The following is a 9,334-nucleotide window of genomic DNA, read 5'->3' as shown; positions in this document are numbered from 1 at the left end:
CCTCTGTAGTCTTCTGAGGTCAGATTTGGTAGCTGAGCTGAACCAGACAGTTATTGAAGTGCAGAGGACGGATTCAATGATGGCAGAGTAGAATTGTTTCAGCAGCTCCTGTGGCAGGTTGAACTTCCTCAGCTGGCGAAGGAAGTACAACCTCTGCTGGGCCTTTTTAACAATGGAGTCAATGTGAGTGTCCCACTTCAGGTCCTGAGAGATAGTGGTGCCCAGGAACCTAAATGACTCCACTGTCGTTACAGTGCTGTTCATGATGGTGAGTGGGGGGGGGGTGCAGGGGGGTTTCTAATGAAGTCCACGATCATCTACACAGTTTTGAGCGTGTTAAGCTCGAGGTTGTTAAGACTGCACCAGACAGCCAGCTCTTTAACCTCCTGTCTGTAAGCAGACTCGTCTCCGCCCTGAATGAGGCCGTAAAGTGTAAAGTGCAGCTTTACACTTTGTAAGTCTCTTTACAGCCAGCTAACCCCTCCAAAACGGTCATCAGACCCGAGCCAGCAGATCCAAAAATTTGCATCCCTCAACACCTCCATTTTCTTCAAGCTCAAGATCTGGCCCTCATCGAAGTTCTCGATGCAGCGGTAGGCCATCAGCGAGCCACCTCCATCCTTTTCTTCCAGCTCTCACTACACCTTTCCGTGGCCTGCAGCTCCTGCAACAAAAGCTGATGTGAGGCTGTCTCCGCCAGTCGCACAAGCCTATGCTCCTGCTCTGTTCCCTTCTTCCACCTCCCTCTGCGTTCCTCCCCAACCACCAGGAGCCGATCCATGCATGTCACTGCCTCCGCAAACAGTCGCGGCCCTGGGGCCTCATGTATAAACGTTGCGTACGCACAAAACAGGCATAGAAATGTGCGTACACAATTTTCCACATACATATTGGGATTTATAAAAAATAAACTTGGCATAAATATGTTCGCACCGTACGGCTACTCTAGACCGTGCGTATGCACTCTTTTACTGGCATAATAGCGAAGTAATGATTTCAGACTCTCTTTTCCTTTTAAAACACATTTAGATTAAATATTCTGCTCATTAATGGAGTTAAGCATTGACAGTACATAATCATTATTAAAAAGTTAAACAAAACTTATATAAATTTAGATATTTAGACATATTTGTAGAGATTGTGCTGTCTTTTGCTCACTTTTGTTGCATGCTGTTTTAATGACAGCGAGGAGTGCTAGGCAACCATTAATGTTTCTTTAAACTGCAGATATCATGTTAAGAGAAAATATTTTTAGCAAGAACATCAACGATGTGCACTTACTTTGATATTGTGGTAGACACTGCTGAATTCGGTGGTCGAACGGTCCATTGGCAGGTTTAATTAGGTCCGATTATATTAGGCAGACTTCTTCTGCGATCTTCAGAACATTATGAAAATAGCATTGTGATTGAAGGATAGAATCTGAAGCAAACGGTAAGATTTGCATGTTTCATTTTTATAATATTTTCGCTGCGCCAGACAATTATTTACACTTATTTACACACACCGTATTTCTGATTCTACTATAGCCTATTTAAATGTTTTATTTGATTTGTTTAAAACAATTATATACTGCTTTGGCCAGTGGAAAAGAAAGAGATCCACTCTATTCTAAAAAAAGGCATCTTCCGCTGACAGGGATTTATAAAAGGATTTTTGCACAGGTTCTGGCGTACGGATGGTTTTATAAATCTGAAAACTTTTGGGCGTACGTACAGTTTTAGGATGAAATCTACGGAAAGTTTTATACACAAGGCCCCTGGTTTCTCTCCCTCCCAATTCTGTTCTTCAATCCAAATCTCAGTTTACTCTATGTACTGCAGCTCCTCTACATGCCCCACCAAACACCGTCACTTCAGAGCCACACTCCGTGGCTCACATCATCAGGCACAGATTCTCACAGGTGCGGACATCGATTTATCATCAATTCTTTCTCTTATCCCTCCAGCCGAATCAAATCGCCAAATAGATTGCGGAGATTTTTCAGTGATGCTAAAAAAATCCAGTGCCCATTTCTTCACGCATTCATTCTTTTTCAGAGTTCGCAATTGCGTTTAGCCGTTAAGCTGACCTTATTTTGTTGGCATTTCCTCATAGATAGAGGAGGCATTTTTACATGTATCACAAATTATTTTCAGCAAAATGTGTGGTACAGGGAGCCCAGTGGAATAAGTGCCCTTATTGGGCTGCATTCGACCCAGATCGCCATAGTAGAGTGTTTGTAGGCTGCTGAAATACATCATGGGCCAATGCAGACCTCCCGGATTCGGATATCAGGGGAAGAACAATTTCCTACTCGGCCGGCCGGAGGGTCTGCAACAATATCAATCTCAAAATTCAGGCTGCTGGCTCCAGAGGTGGATCCCAACACCAGTTCCTCATTATTCAGAACTAATGGCTCGTTTCCACCGAGCGGTACAGTTCAGTACAGTACGGTACAGAATGCAGTTATTTCCATTTCGATTGTCAGAAGTTGTGAATGATAACAAAATAACGAACCGTACCATACAACTTTTTTGGGACCCTTCCAATGGGGTATCTAGCACAGTAGTCCAGTACCCAAAGGGTGGAGCTAGACTCACTGCAGAACGTTGATTGGTTGACAGAGACTCGTCACTTGCGCGTGCTACAAGAGGAAAACAATTACAGAGATCAAAACAGCCCTGATGAAGTGGATATTTACGATTGAAATTTTTTTTTTTTAAATAGCCTACTGTCGGTGCCAATGGCCGCTTAATGACAGCTTAATTTAGTCAAAGTTACCTTTCAATAAGTAGCCAATAAGTAGCCTTTTGTTTCAGTTATTTGTAGAGGTCGACCGATAGTGGATTTTGCCGATACCGATAGCTAGGTTGGACCACACTGGCCGATACCAATTAATCAACCGATAGTTTTTAAAATGGTAAATGAAAACTAAAACAGAGCTTTACTATTTTTAAAAAAGCAGTAGCAGTACTGAACCATACTTTGTAAATGAATAAAAATATTAATTATTATATTGATCATTAAAGTTATTTCATAGTTTACTAATGTTAACAAAAGAAACTTTAAAATGTAAAAATATAGCCTATTAGTAATAGTAAATGTTGAAATGAACACACTAGGAACAATACTTTTACAGCTTTCATTAATATTACAAAAGGACTCTTACTGTAAAGTATTACCATTTAATTTCAACAGTCATGCTTAAAGATGGCCATCTTTAAATATCTACACAAGGCCATAGCATTAAAATTACATACATATGTTATTGATATTGTATGTGTACTCTCACACTTTATTTGCTTCTATTTTAGAACACTGCATGATTATCTAATCAAAAATTTTTTTAAATACGCAAGTCACACACTGGACAAAACCGCAGCGATGCAGGGCTCTATGCTTATTTTTCTTTTTAGGAGCGCTTGTGCTTGTGCACAGTCAAAAATGTAGGAGCACCAAAATTTGATAAAAAATAGCCTTCCCGAAGTCATTACGTACATTAACAATGATTTGGGACAAATATAATGTAATTTAATGGAAAACTATGTGAATGGCGCTCTGTTCCGCGGCAGGATTTTCTTTTGAGTTTGAAGTTTCCCGCTCTGTGCAGCGCCAGTGTCACGTGTCAAAACAAACAACACGTGCTGTTAGTGATTTCCGCCTCTAGAGGCCGCTCTCGTACTGTATAATGGCAGCGGACCCTTCTCGGCCACTCCAGCAACGGACGCAACCCGGAAAACTATCGGCATTGATTTTTGCCGATAACCGATAGTTCCGTCAATCAACTATCGGTGCCGATTCATCGGCAAAACCGATGAATCGGTCGACCTTTAGTTATTTGTAGGAGTTGCTATGCAGTTATTGAAGAGAGAGTGTGTGAATTTGAATTACTCGTGTATGAGTTGCTTTCCCGAAATTATTTTAGTTGCTTGCGTGTAAATGTCTTGTGTGTGTGAGAAAGACAGAATGTGCTGTCCACAGCAGGGGCATAGCCATCATTTCAGAAGTGAGGGGGACAGAAATGTCAAATGTAATACCTTTTTTTTGGTCTAATTAAGAGGTTTTATTTATTTTTCTTACTTTTAATTGGTTTCGAACTCAAACTGCTGGACAATAACCAATCATTTGTATTCTGTAGTATTTTTTTCCTATATTTTCCTAATGGCAATTTTATGATTTGTTCATATACTACACTTTTTTCTCATTTTGATCACAGAATAAGGCAGAAAATATATTTTATAGTTTCTATAGGCTACTGTAATAAATGCTTTATTCAGATACTTTGTTTATTACCTGGAGATGACTTGGAAAAACACACATAAACCATATTGTCACAATCGTGCGTGCATCTTCTTCACATTTTTTATTCAGCGATAACTGGATGCCTTTGTCCATATTAGGGATTTCCTGGTACGTCATAAGTTGTTACTTCTATGAGTCCGTCTTGGACTTTCTGCGCTAGAGCGCCCTCCAGCTTCAAGTATGATTGAAACATACACTGCATGAGAGTGTTTAGAGCTCCGTAATGTTCACATTTCCTCATTTTGGATACGAATAAAATGCCAGGTCATGTATAGACAATCTTTTCTCTTGGAATTTAAATCTAGATGTATTCACACTTGCCCCTGAAAACCTCTACGTAAACACAGTTGCCCGAAAAAGTGCGGGGGGGGGGACACGTTCCCCGCTTTCCCCGCATATTCTATGCCTATGGTCTACAGATCAGTGTTTTTTTCCACATATATAACAATCCCCTTCTGGCCCTGTTTTACGGATGTGCTAAAGACAGCAAGAGCTCCCTCAGATGAAGCTGCAATACTAACATATTGGCTAAATAGATCTGGCGAACTGTCCAGTGCGTATTTGTGTTTGCGCTCTGGAGAGCATCAAAGGTTTCCATTGACAATGTGTTTTTACTGCGTTATATACTTCATGCAGCGATATCTCGATGTCGCTATCATCAAGTATCTCGATGCTGTTTATTTTACTGATGGAGGAAAGCTTCATATGATTCAGTGAGAGATTGATTCAGACCATTTTACAAATATGTTTAGTTCAGTGAAAGAACTGACTCAAAATAATGATTAATTCATAATTAGTGTCATGATAGAAATACGGGTCACATAATTGCTGAAATAATAGCAGGGCAAACGTTTCTCAGGAGCGCTCATGGTGCACACAGTGTGTTCAGCCGTACAGCTGCAGGTGCCACTGTTTTTGTGTTTTGGGCCACTGTGCCAAGAGTGTGTTTGCATTAAGTAATTTAGTAAATATGACAGCGTTTTAGTGCCATAATATTTTTTAGAATAAAGTCAAAATGGCAAGATTTAAAGTTGTTACATTGCGTGAATAAATTTGCTCCAAAAAAATAAATAAAAAAAGGTTTGCGGCGGTTAACTGACTGATTTATGAAAATAATAAAACAATGTTGGCAAAGTGTTATTGTTGGCGTTTCTGAGGTAAATGTTGTTACGACTTACAACTATTCACAAGCTGTTTTATTGACGATTTTCGAAACACTGATTGATCGATTACATAAGACATTTGTTTTAAGTTGTTCTGATTTTTTTCAACATCATTCATGTTTATTTCGTGCTGTGTAACGAGTAGAAAAGAGGAAAAGATGATTGATTCACCGCTTGAACTGAGGTGAATACAGTGATCTCACGCCACATTAAAGAGTGGAAAAACACATTGATTCTTCATAAAATGTACAGAATTTAAAGGCGATTTGTGTTATATTAAAAGTAACAAAACAGGCTTATTGCGGTTATTGGGTGGCTGGCTTGCTACAAATGAATGGACTTGAAAACGTTAAATATTATTTCCAAGCATTTATACGGTCAATAAAACAGCTTGTGAATAGTCCCGTAATGTTTTTACCTCAGAAAAAACAACAATAAGGAGCGCTGGAGCCCACATTAACCTGTAATGTTTGGGGCCCGTACAGATGTTTTTGCGTAAGGGCGCCGGGGCTGACTCGCTACACCACTGGTTGAGCTTGTTTATATCAGAGTGCACAAACACAATGTCGAGCTTCTTCTCACAAGAATGACGTTGATCGCTAATTTCCGGCACACACCGCACCAATCAAGTAAGGGTACTGTAGCCGGATAAGGGTTTACGGTCCCGAATCCTACTGCATTGTACTGTACTGATTCATACCGCTCGGTGGAAAAGAGCCATAATATACCCATAACACATCCATTAAAATCTCTCCTTGATGCATCTCTTGACACTTTTCTCCAAGCAGTTTCTCCTAGAATCCTCCAATCTTTCCTCACAGCATTGAAATGTTTTAAAGCATTCCACCTCTTGTTTAAGCTGCTTTTTCCTGATTTCTCCCTCCTCTCTATCACTTCCTTTATCTCCTACGTTAACAGTGTAAAAGGCCTTTATGTCGGGTCCATCATCCAGGTTTTTCACAAAGTAATTTATGACACTCCCTCTCTTTAAATAACTAATTCTCAAACCTCCCTCCTGATCAAAGGAATTCAACGTTCCCAACCATCTTGCCGGGACGCCATACGTTACTCTCCACATTCTTATAAATGCATCCATACTCTCCGCACAGGCTACCACTCTGTTAATACCGCCCATACACTCTATGCCATGTTTATCTTGCCATTTTTCAGCTTTTTAAGATGCTCAGAACTTGCCATAACCTCCCATTTTAATCCTAAAGTCCATCCTACAATATCTGACTGATCTGTCCTTGATAGTGAGACCATCTCTTATTTCATCAAACAAAGTAAGACAGATCAAGCAAAACGAGGCCACTATATCTACATTTTTAACCTCCCATCTCCAATTCAACCATATCAGACTCTCTTTTCTCCAATTCAGGAACTTCCAGGCTAAATCCCTTTTCGACCCTCTTTTAGACGACTAACCACCTCGTCACTCGTTTTTAATTCCAAAATCACCTCAAATTGGTTCTCGTTCAATCAGACAAACCAGCAGACAATTTTTCTAGCCATTCTTTTCTCATCAGGCAGCAACCACAGCTGCTCAAAAGGGCCTCTCTCAGCAGCAGATCCAAGCCCTCGGTCGATGCTTATCAGATGCTTTCAAAAGCTGTATAAGATCCAATCGATTTCATGTAAAAAAGCCCATCAAACCCTCATCAGCTCTAACTATTCCTGTCCCAGCGTGGGATATGGGGGAGTTATCTGGCTGTATTCTGATCTCGGAGCCTCCCCTTGGACAGCACGCCAAATATGCTCAGTCGGATTATATGTGAGTGTTAACTAGTGAATGTGTGTTTGTGTGTTTATAGTGTGGATCATGGAGGAGAGATCAGGATGACAGCAGGACCACGAAAGTGTAGGTCTACAAACACACTCTCACACACAAACACACACACACACACTCTCACACACAAACACATTCACACTCACACACACACACACACACACAAGTCAAGTCACCTTTATTTATATAGAGCTTTTAACAATTCACATTGTGTCAAAGCAGCTTTACAGTATTATACTGTAATATTGAGCCAAACTACTCAACCTGAATGGCACACACACACACACACCTGGACAGAGTATGAGTGACCACAGGACTTCAGTTGGAATCAGCTTCCAGAAGAGATCAGATGTGCTAAAACATTAGTCACATTTAAATGCAGACTCAAAACTCATCTGTTTAGCTGTGCATTTATTGAATGAGCACTGTGCGATGTCCGAACTGATTGAACTATATTTTATGTATAATCATTTTCTTAAATTAATTTTAAACCTCTTAAATCAATTTTTTAAATCATTTTCAAAGTTTTTAAATTCCTTGTTTTATTGTTGTGATTATTTTTTTCTTTTCTTTTATGTAAAGCACTTTGAATTACCATTGTGTATGAAATGTGCTATACAAATAAACTTGCCTTGCCTTGCCTGTTATATAGAAAAACTGTGTGCCAATAATGCAAAAGGACAGTAGTAAACTCAATTTTCAGTCAAAGGCAGTTCATCATTGAACTCAGTGATGTCATCATCCAGCTCTGTTCAGTTTAAATAGTATCTGTGCAATCATGTCGACGAAATCGCTGGAAAATAAGTGTCCCCAACTAAGCAAGCCAGAGGCGACAGCGTCAAGGAACCAAAACTCCATCGGTGACAGAATGGAGAAAAAACCTGAACTCCGCTGACATTCAGGGCTGTAGAGGTCGTCTTTAGGTGCTGATCCACCATCTGGGCTGGATGCGTACTGGATCCGGGTAACTGCAGTGACCATCTGATCTGGATACAGACTGGATCTGGTTGCTACGGTGACTTCAGAATAAGAAAGAAACAAACTAATATTAGCATAGATGCCATTCTTCTAATGATGTAACATGTACATCGGGTGTTATGAGAAGTGTTCCCAGTTCCGGTTGACCTAATTAATGCAGCCTAACAATCCTTTAACGGATTTGAATATCAGAAATGTGTTAGTGTGTTATGTGTAAGCCAGGTTAAAGAGATGGGTCTTTAATCTAGATTTAAACTTATAGAGTACGTCTGCCTCCCAAACAATGTTAGGTAGATTATTCCAGACTTTGGGCGCTAAATAGGAAAAGGATCTGACGCTCGCAGTTGATTTTGATATTCTAGGTATTATCAAATGGCCAGAGTTTTGAGAACACAGCGGACGTGGAGGACTATAATGCAATAAGAGCTCGTTCAAATACTGAGAGCATAGGTCGTAATTTAGATATATTTTTGAGATGGAAAACTGCAGTTTTAAAATGCTAGAAACATGATTTCAAAGGAAAGATTGCATATCAAATAGCACACCTAGGTTCCTAACTGATGACGACGAATTGACAGAGCAGTCATCAAGTGTTAGACAGTGTTCTAGGTTATTGCATGCAGAGGTTTTAAGTCCGATAATTTACACCTCTGTTTTTTTTTTTCAGAATTTAGCAGAAGAAATTACTCATCATCCAGTTTTTTATATCTACTATGCATTCCATTAGTTTTTCAAATTGGTACATTTCGCCGGGTAGCGAAAAAATATAGAGCTGAGTATCATCAGCATAACAGTGAAGGCTAACACCATGTTTTCTGATGATATCTCCCAAGAATAACATGTAAAGCGTGAAAAGTAACGGTCCTAGTACTAAGCCTTGAGGTACTCTATACTGCACTTGTGATTGACATGATACCTCTTCATTCACTGCTACGAATTGATGGCGGTCAGATAAGTTCGATTTGAACCATGCTAATGCACTTCCACTAATGCCACACATACACTTTCACACTCACACACACACACACTTTCACACTCACACACACTTACACACACACACACACGCACGCACGCACACACACACGCACACTCACACACACTCTCTCACACACACACGCAC

General features: G+C 40.0%; 1 pseudogene; it reads left to right on the top strand.

The window, feature by feature from the left end:
- LOC107701449 (NACHT, LRR and PYD domains-containing protein 12-like) overlaps window positions 1-9,334 on the top strand; it is a 29,677-nt pseudogene that overhangs the window by 16,317 nt on the left and 4,026 nt on the right.

The sequence above is a fragment of the Sinocyclocheilus anshuiensis genome, unplaced genomic scaffold (genome assembly GCF_001515605.1).
Source record: "Sinocyclocheilus anshuiensis isolate Anshui unplaced genomic scaffold, SAMN03320099.WGS_v1.1 scaffold2476, whole genome shotgun sequence".
NCBI classification, from domain to species: Eukaryota; Metazoa; Chordata; class Actinopteri; order Cypriniformes; family Cyprinidae; genus Sinocyclocheilus; species Sinocyclocheilus anshuiensis.
Note: the sequence above shows the minus strand (reverse complement) of the source record. Positions and strands in the feature narration are given on the sequence as shown.